Consider the following 17,288-nt stretch of genomic DNA (forward strand, 5'->3'; position numbering starts at 1 on the left):
AATCAAGGCGCCTTTCCTGTGTGATGTGGAACACGGAATTGCTCTGCACGCAATGCAGGGTAATCAGGCCTCATCTCTCGGCGAGGGGGAAGACTCATGGTTTTTCTAGTGTTGCGGAGGGAACCTGGGATATATTCTCGAATTACGACGAGGATTGCCCTTCCAAACACATGTTTGTTCAGCGACGTCAGGACTCCTGCCTAGTTGCGAGGGACACCTCAGGATTCTCCTCGAGGCTTGGCAGGGCAATTGGGACGCCTCTCCAGCTGAGGCGGGAGACCCAGGCTCCCTTTCCACGTGCCACAGGGATCCTGGAACTCCTATGAATTTTCAGGAGGAGTCAGGAATCGTCTGCTTTTGAAGCATTGATCTCCGCGTACCTCTCGAGTTTTCAAAGGATATGAGGCCTCCTGTCGGGATGAGGCGAGTAACTAGGTCTTACTCTGTGGTCTCCACAGGGGTTCAGACATCCCTTCGTCTTGGAAGATGCAAGACGAGCCTGCATTCAAGTCACTGCAGGGATATTCGGCCTTATTTCGAGTCAGGGCATCTCAGTGTCCATTCCACTTGAGGCCACAAGCTGAGGGTCCCTCTCACATAACTATAGCTGAGAGAAGCCTCCTCTTGAGGTGCTTGTGAATATTGGTATTCCTCTTGAGTTGAAGCCAGTGACTAGGCTCTCATCTCTTGTTGATTTCAGGTATGCAGAGCTCTCTCATGTTGCTACAGTGACCTCAGGATCCCTCTAGTCTTCAGACAGTGTTCTTGGGGTTTCTCTGGAGTGCCATCAAGGAAAACAAGGAGCCTTTCATTTTGATGTGGAACACGGAATTGCTCTGCATGCAATGCAGGGGAACCGGGCCTCTTCTTGAGTTGATTTCAATTACACGGTTCGTTATCATATTGCTGCTGCGACCTCACGGTCCCTCTAGACTTGTGACAATTTCCTGTTGACGCTCTCGAGTTCCATTAAGGAAGTCAAGGCTCCTTTCTTGTTTGATGTGGAACACGGACTTGCTCTCAATGCAGTACAGGTGAATCGAGCCTCATCTCGAATTGATTTGGTGTTCACAGAGCCTTTTCTTGTTGCTGCAGGACCTCAGGGTCCCTCTAGACTTGTCACAGTGTTCTTGGGGACTATGTGGAGTTTCATCTAGGACGTCAAGTCTCCTTTCATGCTGGATGGGGAACACGGACTTGCTAGGCATGCAATGCCGGGGAATTGTGCCTGATCTTGCGGCGAGGGGAAAGTCTCATTGATTTTATGAAGCTGCCGTGGCAGCCTGTGTATGTTCTCGAGTTAGAACCGCAATGGCCCTTCAAAACTCGTGTTGGTTAAGCGACCTCAGGACTCCTGTCTAGTTGCGAGGGACACCTTGTGATTCTCCTCGAGGTTTGGCAGGACAATAGGGATGCTTCTCGAATTGAGGTGGGAGACCAAGTTTCCATTTGCAGTTGCCAGTACGATACTGTGACTCCTGTCTGTTTTCCAAAAGTCAGCTTTCGACTCCTTTTGAAGCATTAAACTCCGCATACCTCTCGTGAAGTCAAAGGGATGTGAGGACTCCTTCGAGATGAGGCGGGGAACTAGGGTATTCTCTAGGGTCTCCACAGGGGATTCAGACATCCCTTCATCTTGTGAGATGAAAGACAAGCCTGCATTCATGTCACTGCAGGGAATTCCAGCCTTATTTCGAGTAAGGGCATCTTGGGGTCCATTCCACATGAGGCAGCAAACTCAGGGTCCCTCTCACATACATATAGCTGAGAGATGCCTCCTCTTTAGGTGTTGTTTAAAGCTGGCATGCCTCTTGAGTCAAAGCCAGGGAATCAGCCCTCATCTTGAGATGATTTTGGATACATGGAGCTTTTCTCGAGTTGCTGTGCGGAACTTGGTGTTCCTCTAGACTTGAGACGTTATTCTTGGGTAATCTCTGGAGTGGCCTAACGGAAGTAAAACCACTTGTCGTGTTTGATGGGGAACGAGTGATGGCTCTGGAGACAATGCAGGGGAATCGGGCCTCTTCTCGAGTTGATTTGAAGTACATGGTGCACTTTCATATTGCTGCGGGGAACTCAGGGTCCCTCTAGACTTGTGACAGTGTTTCTGGGGACTCTCTGGAGTTCCATCAAGGAAGTCAAGGCTCCATTCGGGTTTGATGGGGAACACTTACTTTCTCTGTTCGAAGTGCAGGGGAATTGGGCCTCATCTTGAGTTGATTTGGAGTACTTGGAGCCCTTTCATGTTGCTGCGGGGACTTGAGGGTCCCACTAGACTTGTGACAGAGTTCTTGCGGGCTATGTGAAGTTTCATCTAGGACGTCAAGTCTCCTTTCATGTTGGAAGGGGAACACAGACTTGCTCTGAATGCAATGCTGGGGAATCGTGCCTCATCTTGTGGCGAGGGGAAAGTCTCATTGTTTTTCTGAAGCTGCGGCGGCAACCTATGTATTTTCTCGAGTTAGAGCCAGAATGGCCCTTCAAAACTCGTGTTGGTTCAGCAACCTCAGGACTCCTGTCTAGTGGCGAGGGACACCTTGTGATTCTCCTCGAGGCTTGGCAGGACAATAGGGATGTCTCTCGATTTGAGGTGAGAGACCAAGTTTCCCTTTTCAATTGCCAGTGCAATACTGTGACTCCTGTCACTTTCCTAAAAGAGTCAGCCTTCGACTCCTCTTGAAGCATTAAACTCCGCATACCTCTCGTGTAGTCAAAGGCATGTGAGGCCTCCTTCGAGATGAGGCAGGGAACTAGGGTATTCTCTAGGGTCTCCACAGGGGATTCACACATCCCTTCATTTGTGAGATGAAAGACAAGCCTGCATTCATGTCACTGCAGGGAATTCCGAACTTATTTCGAGTAAGGGCATCTTGGGGTCCATTCCACATGAGGCAGCAAACTCAGGGTCCCTCTCACGTACCTATAGCTGAGTGATGCCTCCTCTTTAGGTGTTGTTTAAAGCTGCATTCCTCTTGAGTCAAAGCCAGGGAATCAGCCCTCATCTCGAGATGATTTTGAATACACCAAGCTTTTCTGGAGTTGCTGTGCGGAACGTGGTATTTCTCTAGACTTGAGACGGTATTCTCGGGTAATCTCTGGAGTTGCCAAAAGGAAGTAAAACCACTTGTCGTGTTTGATGGGGAATGAGTGATGGCTCTGGAGACAATGCAGGGGAATCGGGCCTCTTCTCGAGTTGATTTGAAATACACGGTGCGCTTTCATGTTGCTGTGGGGAACTCAGGGTCCCTCTAGACTTGTGACAGTGTTCCTGGGGACTCTCTGGAGGTCCATCAAGGAAATCAAGGCTCCTTTCGTGTTGGATCGTGAACCCAGACATGCTTGGAACGAAGTGCAGAGGAATGGGGCCTCTACTCGAGTTGATTTCAAGAACACGGTGCACGTTCCTGTTGCTGCGCGGACCTCAGGGTCCCTCTAGACTTGTGACAGTGTTCCTGGCGTCTCTCTGGAGTTGCATCAAGGAAATAAAGGCTCCCTTAGTGTTTAATGGGGAACATGGACTTGCTCTGCACTCAGTGCCGGGGAATCAGGCCTCTTCTCGAGTTGATTTCAAGTACACAGTGCGTTAGCATGCTGCTGTGGGGACCTCACGGTCCCTCTAGACTTGTGACAGTGTGCCTGTGGACGCTCTCGAGTTCCATCAAGGAAGTCAAGGCTCCTTTCTTATTTGATGTGGAACACAGACTTGCTCTCAATGCAGTTCAGGGGAATCGAACCTCATCTCGAGTTGATTTGGTGTTCATGGAGCACTTTTTTTTTGCTGCGGGGACCTCAGGGTCCCTCTAGACTTGTTACAGTGTTCTTGGGGTCTCTCTGGAGTTCCAACAAGGAAGTCAAGTCTCCATTCCTGTTTGATCGGGAACATGGATTTACCCTGCATGCATTTCAGGGGAATTGGGCCTCATCACACGGTGAGGGGAAAGTCTCATTGTTTTTCTGGAGTTGCGGCGGGAGCCTCGAAACGTTCTCGAGTTACGGTGGGGATGGCACTTCAAAACTCGGGTTTGCTCAGCAATGTGTGGACTCCTGTCTAGTTGCGAGGTACACCTTGTGATTCTCCTCGAGGCTTGGCAGAACATTAGTGACGCCTCTTGAGTTGAGGCGGGAGACCAAGTTTCCCTTTGCAGTTTCCAGAGCGATACTGTAACTCCTGTCAATTTTCCAGAAGAGTCAGGCTTTGTCTCCTTTTGAAGCATTGAACTCCGCGTGCCTCTCATGTTGTCAAAGGGATGTGAGGTCTCCTGTCGAGATGAGGCGGGGAACTGGGGTATTCTCTAGGGTCTCCACAGGGGATTCAGACATCCCTTCATCTTGTGAGATGAAAGACAAGCCTGCATTCATGTCACTGCAGGGAATTCCAGCCTTATTTCCAGTCAGGACATCTCGGTGTCCATTCCACATGAGGCAGCAAGCTCAGGGTCCCTCTCACGTACCTATAGCTGAGAGATGCCTCCTCTTTAGGTGTTGTTTAAAGCTGGCATTCTTCTTGAGTCAAAGCCAGGGAATCAGCCCTCATCTCGAGATGATTTTGGATACACGGAGCTTTTCTGGAGTTGCTGTGCGGAACTTGGTGTTCCTCTAGACTTGAGACGGTATTCTCGGGTAATCTCTGGAGTTGCCTAAAAGAAGTCAAGCCACTTGTCGTGTTTGATGGGGAATGAGTGATGGCTCTGGAGACAATACAGGGGAATCGAGCCTCTTCTCTAGTTGATTTGAAGTACATGGTGTGCTTTCATGTTGCTGCAGGGAACTCAGGGTCCCTCTAAACTTGTGACAGTGTTTCTGGGGACTCTCTGGAGTTCCATCAAGGAAGTCAAGGCTCCATTCGGGTTTGATGGGGAACACGGACTTGCTCTGTTCACAGTGCAGGGGAATCGGGCCCAATCTCGTGTTGATTTGGAGTACTCGGGGCACTTTTATCTTGCTGCGGGGCCCTCAGGGTCCCACTAGACTTGTGACAGAGTTCTTGGGGACTAAGTGGAGTTTCATCTAGGACGTCAAGGCTCCTTTCATGTTGAATGGGGAACACGGACTTGGTCTGAATGCAATGCCGGGGAATCATGCCTCATCTTGTGGCGAGGGGATAGTCTCATTGTTTTTCTGAAGCTGCAGCGGCAACTTGTGTATGTTCTCAAGTTAGAGCTGGAATGGCCCTTCCAAGCTCGTGTTGGTTCAGTGACCTCATGACTCCTGTCTAGTTGCGAGGGACACCTTGTGATTCTCCTCAAGGCTTGGCAGGACAATAGGGATGCCTCTCGATTTGAGGTGGGAGACCAAGTTTCCCTTAGCAGTTGCCAGTGCGATACTGTGACTCATGTCAGCTTTCCAAAGGAGTCAGCCTTCGACTCCTTTTGAAGCATTAAACTCCACATACCTCTCGTGTAGTCAAAGGGATGTGAGTCCTCATTCGAGATGAGGTGGGGAACTCGAGTATTCTCTAGGGTCTCCACAGGGGATTCAGACATCCCTTCATCTTGTGAAATGAAAGACAAGCCTGCATTCATGTCACTGCAGGGAATTCCGGCCTTATTTCGAGTAAGGGCATTTTGGGGTCCATTCCACATTATGCAGCAAACTCAGGGTCCCTCTCACGTACCTATAGCTGAGTGATGCCTCCTCTTTAGGTCTTGATTAAAGCTGGCATGCCTCTTGAGTCAAAGCCAGGGAATCAGCCCTCATCTCTAGATGATTTTGGATACACGGAGCTTTTCTCCAGTTGCTGTGCGGAACTTGGTGTTCCTCTAGACTTGAGACGGTGTTCTCCGGTAATCTCTGGAGTTGCCTAATGGAAGTCAAGCCACTTGTCGTGTTTGATGGGGAACGAGTGATGGCTCTGGAGACAATACAGGGGAATTGGGCCTCATCTTGAGTTGATTTGAAGTACACTGTGTGCTTTCATGTTGCTGCGGGGAACTCAGGGTCCCTCTAGACTTGTGACAGTGTTTCTGGGGACTCTCTGGTGTTTCATCAAGGAAGTCAAGGATCCTTTCATGTTTGATGGGGAACACGGACTTGCTCTGTTTGCAGTGCAGGGGAATCGGGCCTCATCTCGAGTTGATTTGGTGTACACGGAACCCTTTCTTATTGCTGCAGGGACCTCAGGGTCCCTCTAGACTTGTGACAGTGTTCTTGCGGTCTCTATAGAGTACCAACAAGGAAGTCAAGTCTCCTTTCCTGTTTGATGGGGAACACGGTCTTACCTTGCATGCATTTCAGGGGTATTGGGCCTCATCTCACAGCGAAAGAAAGTCACATTGTTTTTCTGAAGCTGTGGCGCCAACCTGTGTATGTTCTCGAGTTAGAGCCAGAATGGCCCTTCAAAACTCGTGTTGGTTCAGCAACCTCAGGACTCCTGTCTAGTTGTGAGGGACACCTTGTGATTCTCCTCGAGGCTTGGCAGGACAATGGGTATGCCTCTCGATTTGAGGCGGGAGACCAAGTTTCCCTTTGCAGTTGCCAGTGCGATACTGTGACTCACGTGAGTTTTCCAAAAGATTCAGCCTTCGGCTCCTTTTGAAGCATTAAACTCCGCATACCTCTCATGTAGTCAAAGGGATGTGAGGCCGCCTTTGAGATGAGGCAGAGAACTAGGGTATTCTCTAGGGTCTCCACAGGGGATTCAGACATCCCTTCATCTTGTGAGATGAAAGACAAGCCTGCATTCATGTCACTTTAGGGAATCCCGGCCTTATTTCGAGTAAGGGCATCTTGGGGTCCATTCCACATGAGGCAGCAAACTCAGGGTCCCTCTCACGTACCTATAGCTGAGAGATGCCTCCTCTTTAGGTGTTGTATAAAGCTGGCATGCCTCTTGAGTCAAAGCCAGGGAATCAGCCCTCATATCGAGATGAATTTGAATACATGGAGCTTTTCTGGAGTTGCTGTGTGGAACTTGGTGTTCCTCTAGACTTGAGACAGTATTCTCAGGTAATCTCTGGAGTTGCTTAAAGGAAGTCAAGCCACTTGTCGTGTTTGATGGGGAACGAGTGATGGCTCTGGAGACAATACAGGGGAATCGGGCCTCATCTCGAGGTGATTTGAAGAATACGGTGTGCTTTCATGTTGCTGTGGGGATCTCAGGGTCATTCTAGACTTGTGACAGTGTTTCTGGGGACTCTCTGGAGTTCCATCAAGGAAGTCAAGGCTCCTTTAATGTTCCATGGGGAACACGGACTTGCTTTGCATTCAGTGTAGGGAATCGGGCCTCATTTCGAGTTGATTTCAAGTACAATGAGCGCTTTCCTGTTGCTACGCAGACCTCATTGTTCCTCTAGACTTGTGACAGTGTTCCTGGCGACTCTCTGGAGTTCCATCAAGGAAATCAAGGCGCCTTTCGTGTTTGATGGTGAACATGGACATGCTCTGAATGAAGTGCAGGGGAATGGGGCCTCATCTCGAGCTGATTTCAAGTACACGGTGCGCTTTCATATTGCTGCGGGGACCTCAGGGTCCCTCCACACTTGTGACAGTGTCCCTGGGGACTCTCTGGAGTTCCATCAAGGAAGTCAAGGCTCCTTTCGTGTTTGATGGGGAACATGGACTTGCTCTGCACGCAGTGCAGGGGAATCGGGCCTCTTCTCGAGTTGATTTCAAGTACACGGTGCGCTTTCATATTGCTGTGGAGACCTCAGGGTCCCTCCAGACTTGTGACAGTGTTCCTGTGGACGCTCTCGAGTTCCATCAAGGAAGTCAAGGCTCCTATCTTGTTTGATGGGGAACACGGACTTGCTCTCAATGCAGTACAGTGGTATCGGGCCTCATCTCGATTTGATTTGGTGTACACAGAGCCTTTTCTTGTTGCTGCGTGGACCTCAGGCTCCCTCTAGACTTGTGACAGTGTTCTTGGGGTCTCTCTGGAGTTCCAACAAGGAAGTCAATCTCCTTTCCTGTTTGATGGGGAATGCGGACTTACCCTGCATGCATTTCAGGGGAATTGGGCCACATCTCACGGCGAGGGGAATGTCTCATTGTTTTTCTGGAGTTGCGGTGGGAACCTGGGAATGTTCTCGAGTTACAGTGGGGAAGGCACTACAAAACTCGTGTTTGTTCAGCAATGTGTGGACTCCTGTCTAGTTGCGAGGTACACCTTGTGATTCTCCTCGAGGCTCGGCAGGACATTACGGACGCCTCTCAAGGTGAGGCGGGAGACCAAGTTTTCCTTTGCAGTTTCCAGAGCGATACTATGACTCCTGTCAATTGTCCAGAAGAGTCAGGCTTTGTCTCCTTTTGAAGCATTGAACTCCGCGTGCCTCTCATGTTGTCAAAGGGATGAGAGGCCTCCTGTCGAGATGAGGCGGGGAACTGGGGTATTCTCTAGGGTCTCCACAGGGGATTCAGACATCCCTTCATCTTGTGAGATGAAAGACAAGCCTGCATTTATGTAACTGCAGGGAATTCCGGTCTTATTTCAAGTAAGAGCATCTTGGGGTCCATTCCACATGAGGCAGCAAACTCAGGGTCCCTCTCACATACATATAGCTGAGAGATGCCTCCTCTTTAGGTGTTGTTTAAAGCTGGCATGCCTCTTGAGACAAAGCCAGGGAATCAGCCCTCATCTCGAGATGATTTTGGATACACGGAGCTTTTCTCCAGTTGCTGTGTGGAACTTGGTGTTCCTCTAGACTTGAGACGATATTCTCGGATAATCTCTGGAGTTGCCTAAAGGAAGTCAAGCCACTTGTCGTGTTTGATGGGGAATGAGTGATGGCTCTGGAGACAATGCAGGGGAATCGGGCTCTTCTCGAGTTGATTTGAAGTACATGGTGCACTTTCATATTGCTGCGGGGAACTCAGGGTTCCTCTAGACTTGTGACAGTGTTTCTGGGGTCTCTCTGGAGTTCCATCAAGGAAGTCAAGGCTCCATTCGGGTGTGATGGGGAACACGGACTTGCTCTGTTCACAGGGCAGGGGAATCGGGCCTCATCTCGAGTTGATTTGGAGTACTTGGGGCCCTTTCATATTGCTACGGGGCCCTCAGGGTCCCACTAGACTTGTGACAGAGTTCTTGGGCAATATGTGGTGTTTCATCTAGGACGTCAAGTCTCCTTTCATGTCAGATGGGGAGCACGGACTTGCTCTGAATACAATGCCGGGGAATCGTGCCTCATCTTGCGGCAAGGGGATAGTCTCATTGTTTTTCTGAAGCTGCGGCGGCAACATGTGTATGTTCTCGAGTTAGAGCCCGAATGGACCTTCAAAACTCGTGTTGGTTCAGTGACCTCAGGACTCCTGTCTAGTTGCGAGGGACACCTTGGTATTCTCCTCGAGGCTTGGCAGGACAATAGGGACGCCTCTTGTGGTGAGGCGGGAGACCAAGTTTCCCTTTGCAGTTGCCAGAGCGATACTGTGACTCCTGTCAGTTTTCAAGAGGAGTCAGGCTTCGTCTCCTTTTGAAGCATTGAACTGCGCGTGCCTCTCGTTTTGGAAAGGGATGTGAGGCCTCCTGTTGAGATGAGGCGGGGAACGAGGGTATTCTCTAGGGTCTCCACAGGGGATTCAGACATCCCTTCATCTTGTGAAATGAAAGACAAGCCTGCATTCAAGTCACTGCAGGGAATTCCAGCCTTATTTCGAGTCAGCCTTATCTCGGTGTCCATTGCACTTCAGACAGCAAACTCAGGGTCCCTCTCACATACCCATAGCTGAGAGAAGCCTCCTCTTTAGGTGTTGTTTAAAGCTGGCATTCCTCTTGAGTCAAAGTCAGGGAATCAGCTCTCATCTTGAGATGATTTGAGGTACACGGAGCTGTTTTCCAGTTGCTGTGCTGAACATGGTGTTCCTCTATTCTTAGGACGGTGTTCTCGGGGAATCTCTGGAGTTGCCTAAAGGAAGTCAAGCCTCTTGTCTTGTTTGATGGGGAACGCCGGATGGCTCTGGAGCCAATGTAGGGGAATCTGGCCTCTTCTCGAGTTGATTTGGGGTACACCGAGCTCTTTCGTGTTGCTGCGGTGACCTCAGGCTCCCTCTAGACTTGTATCAGTGTTCTTGGGGACTCTCTGGAGTTCCATCAAGGAAGTCAAGACTCCTTTATGGTTTGATGGGGAACACGGAATTGCTCTGCACACAATGCAGGGGAATCTGATCTCATCTGTCATCGAGCGGTATGTCTCATGGTTTTTCTCGAGTTGCGGAGGGAACCTGGGTTATATTCTCGAGTGACAACGGGGATGGCCCTTCAAAACTCGTGTTTGTTCAGCGACGTCAGGACTGCTTTCTAGTGCGAGGGACATGTAGAGATTTTCCTCGAGGCTTGGCAGGACAAGAGGGAAGCCTCTTGAGGTGAGGGGGGAGACCCAGCTTCCATTCCTGTTGCCACAGGAATTTTGGGATTCCTATCAATTTTCAATAGGAGGCAGCCATCCTCTCCTTTTGAAGCATTTAACTCCGTGTGCATCTGGAGGTTTCAGAGGGTTGTGAGGCCTCCTGTCGAGATGAGCCTGGGAAATAGGGCTTTTTCTAGGGTCTTCACAGGGGATTCAGACATCCCTTCATCTTGTGTGATGAAAGACGAGCCTGCATTCAAGTCACTGCAGGGAGATACGACCTTATTTCAAGTCACGTCATCTCGGATACCACTCCACTTGACTCAGCAAACACAGGATCCCTCTCACATACATATAGCTGAGAGAAGCCTCCTCTTGAGGGGCTTGTGGAAAGTTGGCATTCCTCTTGAGTCGAAGTCAGGGAATCAGCTCTCATCTCGAGATGATTTGGGGTAGACGAAGCTTTTCTAAAGTTGCTGTGCTGAACTTGGTATTCCTCTAGACTTGAGACGGTATTCTTGGATAATCTCAGGAGTTGCCTAAAGGAAGTCAAGCCACTTGTCGTGTTTGATGGGGAACGAGTGATTGCTCTGCAGACAATGCAGGGGAATCGGGCCTCATCTCGAGTTGATTTCATGTAGACAGTGTGCTTTCATGTTGTAGCGGGGACCTCAGGGTCCCTCTAGACTTGTGACAGTGTTCCTGGGGACTCTGTGGAGTTCCATCAAGGAAGTCAAGGTTCCTTTCATGTTTGATGGGGAACACGGATTTGCTCTGCATGCAGTGCAGGGGAATGGGGCCTCATCTCGAGTTGATTTCAAGCACATGGTGCGCTTTCCTTTTGCTGTGGTGACCTCAGGGTCCCTCTAGACTTGTGACAGTGTTCCTGGGGACTCTCTGGAGTTACATCAAGGAAGTCAAGGCTCCTTTCGTGTTTGATGGGGTACATACACTTGCTCTGAACACATTGCAGCGGAATCGGGCTTCATCTCGAGTTGATTGGGAGTACACAGAGCCGTTTCATTTTGCTGTGGGACATCAAGGTCCCTCTAGACTTGTGACAGTGTTCTTGGGGTCTCTCTGAAGTTCCATCAAGGAAGTCATGTCTCCTTTCCTGTTTGATGGGGAACACGGACTTACCCTGCATGCGTTGCAGGGGAATTGGGCCTCATCTCGCGGCAAGGGGAAAGTCTCATTGTTTTTCTGGAGTTGCGGCAGAAACCTGGGTATGTTCTCGAGTTACGGTGGGGATGGCCCTTCAAAACTCGTGTTTGTTCAGCGATGTGTGGACTCCTGTCTACTTGCGAGGGACACCTTGGAATTCTCCTCAAGTCTTGGGAGGACAATAGGGACGCCTCTCGAAGTGAGGGGGGAGACCCAGGGTCCATGCCAGTTGCCACAAGAATTTTGGGATTAGTATCAATTTTCAATAGGAGGCAGCCATCCTCTCTTTTTGAAGCATTTAACTCCGCATGCCTCTGGAGGTTTCAAAAGGCTGTGCGGCCTCCTGTCGAGATGAGCCAGGGAACTAGGGCTTTCTCTTGGGTATCTCCATGGGATTCAGACACCCCTTCATCCTGTGTGATGAAAGACAAGCTTGCATTCAAGTCACTGCAGGGAGATCTGACCTTATCTCGAGTCACAGCATCTCGGTGACCATTCCACTTGAGGCAGCAACCTCAGGGTCCCTCTCACATACCTATAGCTGAGAGAAGCCTCCTCTTGAGGGGCTTGTGGAAAGTTGGCATTCCTCTTGAGTTGAAGCCAGGGAATCAGCTCTCATCTCAAGATGATTTGAGTTACAGGTAGCTTTTCTCGAGTTGCTGTGCTGAACGTGGTGTTCCTCTAGACTTGAGACGGTTTTTTCAGGTAATCTCGGGAGTTGCCTAAAGGAAGTCAAGACACTTGTCGTGTTTGATGGGGAATGCATGATGGCTCTGGAGACAATGCAGGGAATCGGGCCTCATCTCAAGTTAATTTCAAGTACACGGAGCCCTTCCTTGTTGCTGTGGGTACCTAAGGGTCCCTCTAGACTTGTGACAGTGTTCTTGGGGTCTCTCTGGAGTTCCATCAAGGAAGTCAAGGCTCCTTTTGTGATTGATGGGGAACACGGACTTACTCTGCATGCATGGCAGGGGAATCGGGCCTCATCTCCCGGCAAGGGGAAAGTCTCATTGTTTTTCTGGAATTGCGGTGGGAACCTGGGTATGTTCTCGAGTTACGCCGGGAATGGCCCTTCAAAACACGTGTTTGTTCATCGACGTCAGGACTCCTGTCTAGTTGCGAGGTACATGTTGGGATTCTCCTCGAGGCTTGGCAGGACAATAGGGATGCCTCTCAGGTGAGGCGGGAGACCAAGTTTCCCTGTGCACTTGCCAGAGTGATACTGTAACTCCTGTCAGTTTTCAAGAGGAGTCAGGCTTCGTCTCCTTTTGAAGCATTGAACTCCACGTTCCTCTCGTGTTGTCAAAGGGATGTGAGGCCCCTTGTCGAGATGTGGCGGGGAACTAGGGTATTCTCTAGGGTCTCCACAGGGGATACAGACATCCCTTCATCTTGTGTGATGAAAGACGAGCCTGCATTCAAGTCACTGCAGGGAGATACGACCTTATTTCGAGTCACGTCATCTCGGATACCACTCCACTTGACTCAGCAAACACAGGATCCCTCTCACATACATATAGCTGAGAGAAGCCTCCTCTTGAGGGGCTTGTGGAAAGTTGGCATTCCTCTTGAGTCGAAGTCAGGGAATCAGCTCTCATCTCGAGATGATTTGGGGTAGACGAAGCTTTTCTAAAGTTGCTGTGCTGAACTTGGTATTCCTCTAGACTTGAGACGGTATTCTTGGATAATCTCAGGAGTTGCCTAAAGGAAGTCAAGCCACTTGTCGTGTTTGATGGGGAACGAGTGATTGCTCTGCAGATAATGCAGGGGAATCGGGCCTCATCTCGAGTTGATTTCATGTAGACAGTGTGCTTTCATGTTGTAGCGGGGACCTCAGGGTCCCTCTAGACTTGTGACAGTGTTCCTGGGGACTCTGTGGAGTTCCATCAAGGAAGTCAAGGTTCCTTTCATGTTTGATGGGGAACACGGATTTGCTCTGCATGCAGTGCAGGGGAATGGGGCCTCATCTCGAGTTGATTTCAAGCACATGGTGCGCTTTCCTTTTGCTGTGGTGACCTCAGGGTCCCTCTAGACTTGTGACAGTGTTCCTGGGGACTCTCTGGAGTTACATCAAGGAAGTCAAGGCTCCTTTCGTGTTTGATGGGGTACATACACTTGCTCTGAACACATTGCAGCGGAATCGGGCTTCATCTCGAGTTGATTGGGAGTACACAGAGCCGTTTCATTTTGCTGTGGGACATCAAGGTCCCTCTAGACTTGTGACAGTGTTCTTGGGGTCTCTCTGAAGTTCCATCAAGGAAGTCATGTCTCCTTTCCTGTTTGATGGGGAACACGGACTTACCCTGCATGCGTTGCAGGGGAATTGGGCCTCATCTCGCGGCAAGGGGAAAGTCTCATTGTTTTTCTGGAGTTGCGGCAGAAACCTGGGTATGTTCTCGAGTTACGGTGGGGATGGCCCTTCAAAACTCGTGTTTGTTCAGCGATGTGTGGACTCCTGTCTACTTGCGAGGGACACCTTGGAATTCTCCTCAAGTCTTGGGAGGACAATAGGGACGCCTCTCGAAGTGAGGGGGGAGACCCAGGGTCCATGCCAGTTGCCACAAGAATTTTGGGATTAGTATCAATTTTCAATAGGAGGCAGCCATCCTCTCTTTTTGAAGCATTTAACTCCGCATGCCTCTGGAGGTTTCAAAAGGCTGTGCGGCCTCCTGTCGAGATGAGCCAGGGAACTAGGGCTTTCTCTTGGGTATCTCCATGGGATTTAGATACCCCTTCATCCTGTGTGATGAAAGACAAGCTTGCATTCAAGTCACTGCAGGGAGATCTGACCTTATCTCGAGTCACAGCATCTCGGTGACCATTCCACTTGAGGCAGCAACCTCAGGGTCCCTCTCACATACCTATAGCTGAGAGAAGCCTCCTCTTGAGGGGCTTGTGAAAAGTTGGCATTCCTCTTGAGTTGAAGCCAGGGAATCAGCTCTCATCTCAAGATGATTTGAGTTACAGGTAGCTTTTCTCGAGTTGCTGTGCTGAACGTGGTGTTCCTCTAGACTTGAGACGGTTTTTTCAGGTAATCTCGGGAGTTGCCTAAAGGAAGTCAAGACACTTGTCGTGTTTGATGGGGAACGCATGATGGTTCTGGAGACAGTGCAACGGAATCGGGCCTCATCTCAATTTGATTTCAGTACACGGAGCCCTTCCTTGTTGCTGTGGGTACCTAAGGGTCCCGCAAGACTTGTGACAGTGTTCTTGGGGTCTCTCTGGAGTTCCATCAAGGAAGTCAAGGCTTCTTTTGTGATTGATGGGGAACACGGACTTACTCTGCATGCATGGCAGGGGAATCGGGCCTCATCTCCCGGCAAGGGGAAAGTCTCATTGTTTTTCTGGAGTTGCGGTGGGAACCTGGAAATGTTCTCGAGTTAGGGCGGGGATGGCCCTTCAAAACTAGTGCTTGTTCATCAACGTCAGGACGCCTATCTAGTTGCAAGGTACACCATGGGATTCTCCTCGACGCTTGGCAGGAAAATAAGGATGCCTCTCAAGGTGAGACGGGAGACCAGGTTTCCCTTTGCACTTGCCAGAGTGATACTGTGACTCTTGTCAGTTTTCAAGAGGAGTCAGGCTTCGTCTCCTTTTGAAGCATTGAACTCCACGTGCCTCTCGAGTTGTCAAAGGGATGTGAGGCCGCTTGTCGAGATGTGGCGGGGCATTAGGGTATTCTCTACGATCTCCACAGGGGATGCAGACATCCCTTCATCTTGTGTGATGAAAGACGAGACTGCATTCAAGTCACTTCAGAGAGATACGACCTTATTTCGAGTCACGGCATCTCAGAGACCATTCCACTTGATGCAGCAAACTCAGGGTCCCTCTCACACACCTATAGCTGAGAGAAGCCTCCTCTTGAGGGGCTTGTAGAAAATTGGCATTCCTCTTGAGTCGAAGTCGGTGAATCAGCTCTCATCTCGAGGTGATTTCGGGTAGACGGAGCTCTTCTCGAGTTGCTGTGCTGAACTTGCTGTTCCTCTAGACTTGAGACGGTATTTTCAGGTAATCTCTGGAGTTGCCTAAAGGAAGTCAAGCCACTTGTCGTGTTTGATGGGGAATGAGTGATGGCTCTGGAGACAATGCAGGGGAATTGGGTCTCATCTCGAGTTGATTTGAAGTACACGGTGCGCTTTCATGTTGCTGCGGGGAACTGAGGGTCCCTCTAGACTTGTGACAGTGCTCCTGGAGACTCTGTGGTGTTTCATCAAGGAAGTCAAGGCTCCTTTCGTGTTTGATGGGGAACATGGACTTGCTCTGCATGCAGTGCAGGGGAATCGGGCCTCTTCTCAAGTTGATTTCAAGTACACGGTGCATTATCATGTTGCTGCGGGGACCTCACGGTCCTTCTAGACTTGTGACAGTGTTCCTGTGGACGCTATCGAGTTTCATCAAGGAAGTAAAGGGTCATTTCCTGTTTGATGGGGAACACGGACTTGCTCTCAATGCAGTGCAGGGGAATTGGGCCTCATCTCGAGTTGATGTGGTGTACACAGAGCCCTTTCTTGTTGCTGCAGGAACCTCAGGGTCCCTCTAGACTTGTGACAGTGTTCTTGGGGTCTCTCTGGAGTTCCATCAAGGAAGTCAAGGCTCCTTTCGTGTTTGATGGTGTACACACACTTGCTCTGAACGCAGTGCTGCGGAATCGGGCCTCATCTCGAGTTGATTTCAAATACAGGGAGACTTTTCATGTTGCTGCGGGAACTCTGGGTCCCTCTAGACTTGTGACAGTGTTCTTGGGGTCTCTCTGGAGTTCCATCAAGGAAGTCATGTTTCCTTTCCTGTTTGATGGGGAACACGAACTTACCCTGCATGCATTGCAGGGGAATTGGGCCTCATCTCGCGGTGAGGGGAAAGTCTCACTGTTTTTGTGGAGTTGCGGCGAGAACCTGCTTTTGTTCTCGAGTTACGGCGGGGATGGCCCTTCAAAACTCGTGTTTGTTCAGCGATGTGTGGACTCCTGTCTACTTGCGAGGGACACCTTGGAATTCTCCTCGAGGCTTGGGAGGAAAATAGGGACCCCTCTCAAAGTGAGGGGGAGACCCAGGGTCCATGCCAGTTGACACAAGAATTTTGGGATTCCTATCAATTTTCAATAGGAGGCAGCCATCCTCTCTTTTTGAAGCATTTAACTTGCATACCTCTGGAGGTTTCAAAAGGTTGTGCGGCCTCCTGTCGAGATGAGCCGGGGAACTAGGGCTTTCTCTTGTGTATTTCCATGGGATTCAGACATTCCTTCATCCTGTGTGATGAAAGACAAGCTTGCATTCAAGTCACTGCAGGGAGATCTGACCTTATCTCGAGTCACAGCATCTCGGTGACCATTCCACTTGAGGCAGCAAACTCAGGGTCCCTCTCACATACCTATAGCTGAGAGAAGCTTCCTCTTGAGGGGCTTGTGGAAAGTTGGCATTCCTCTTGAGTCGAAACCAGGGAATCAGCTCTCATCTCGAGATGATTTGGGTTACAGTGACCTTTTCTCGAGTTGCTGTGCCTAACTTGGTGTTCCTCTAGACTTGAGACGGTTATTTCAGATCATCTCGGGAGTTGCATAAAGGAAGCCAAGACACTTATCTTGTTTGATGGGGAATGCATGATGGCTCTGGAGACAATGCAGGGAATCGGGCCTCATCTCAAGTTAATTTCAAGTACACGGAGTCCTTCCTTTTTGCTGCGGGTACCTAAGGGTCCCTCTAGACTTGTGACAGTGTTCTTGGGGTCTCTCTGGAGTTCCATCAAGGAAGTCAAGGCTCCTTTTGTGATTGATGAAGAACACGGACTTACTCTGCATGCATGGCTGGGGAATCGGGCCTCATCTCCCGGCGAGGGGAAAGTCTC

This window comes from Cervus elaphus, unplaced genomic scaffold, assembly GCF_910594005.1.
Source record: "Cervus elaphus unplaced genomic scaffold, mCerEla1.1, whole genome shotgun sequence".
NCBI lineage: Eukaryota > Metazoa > Chordata > Mammalia > Artiodactyla > Cervidae > Cervus > Cervus elaphus.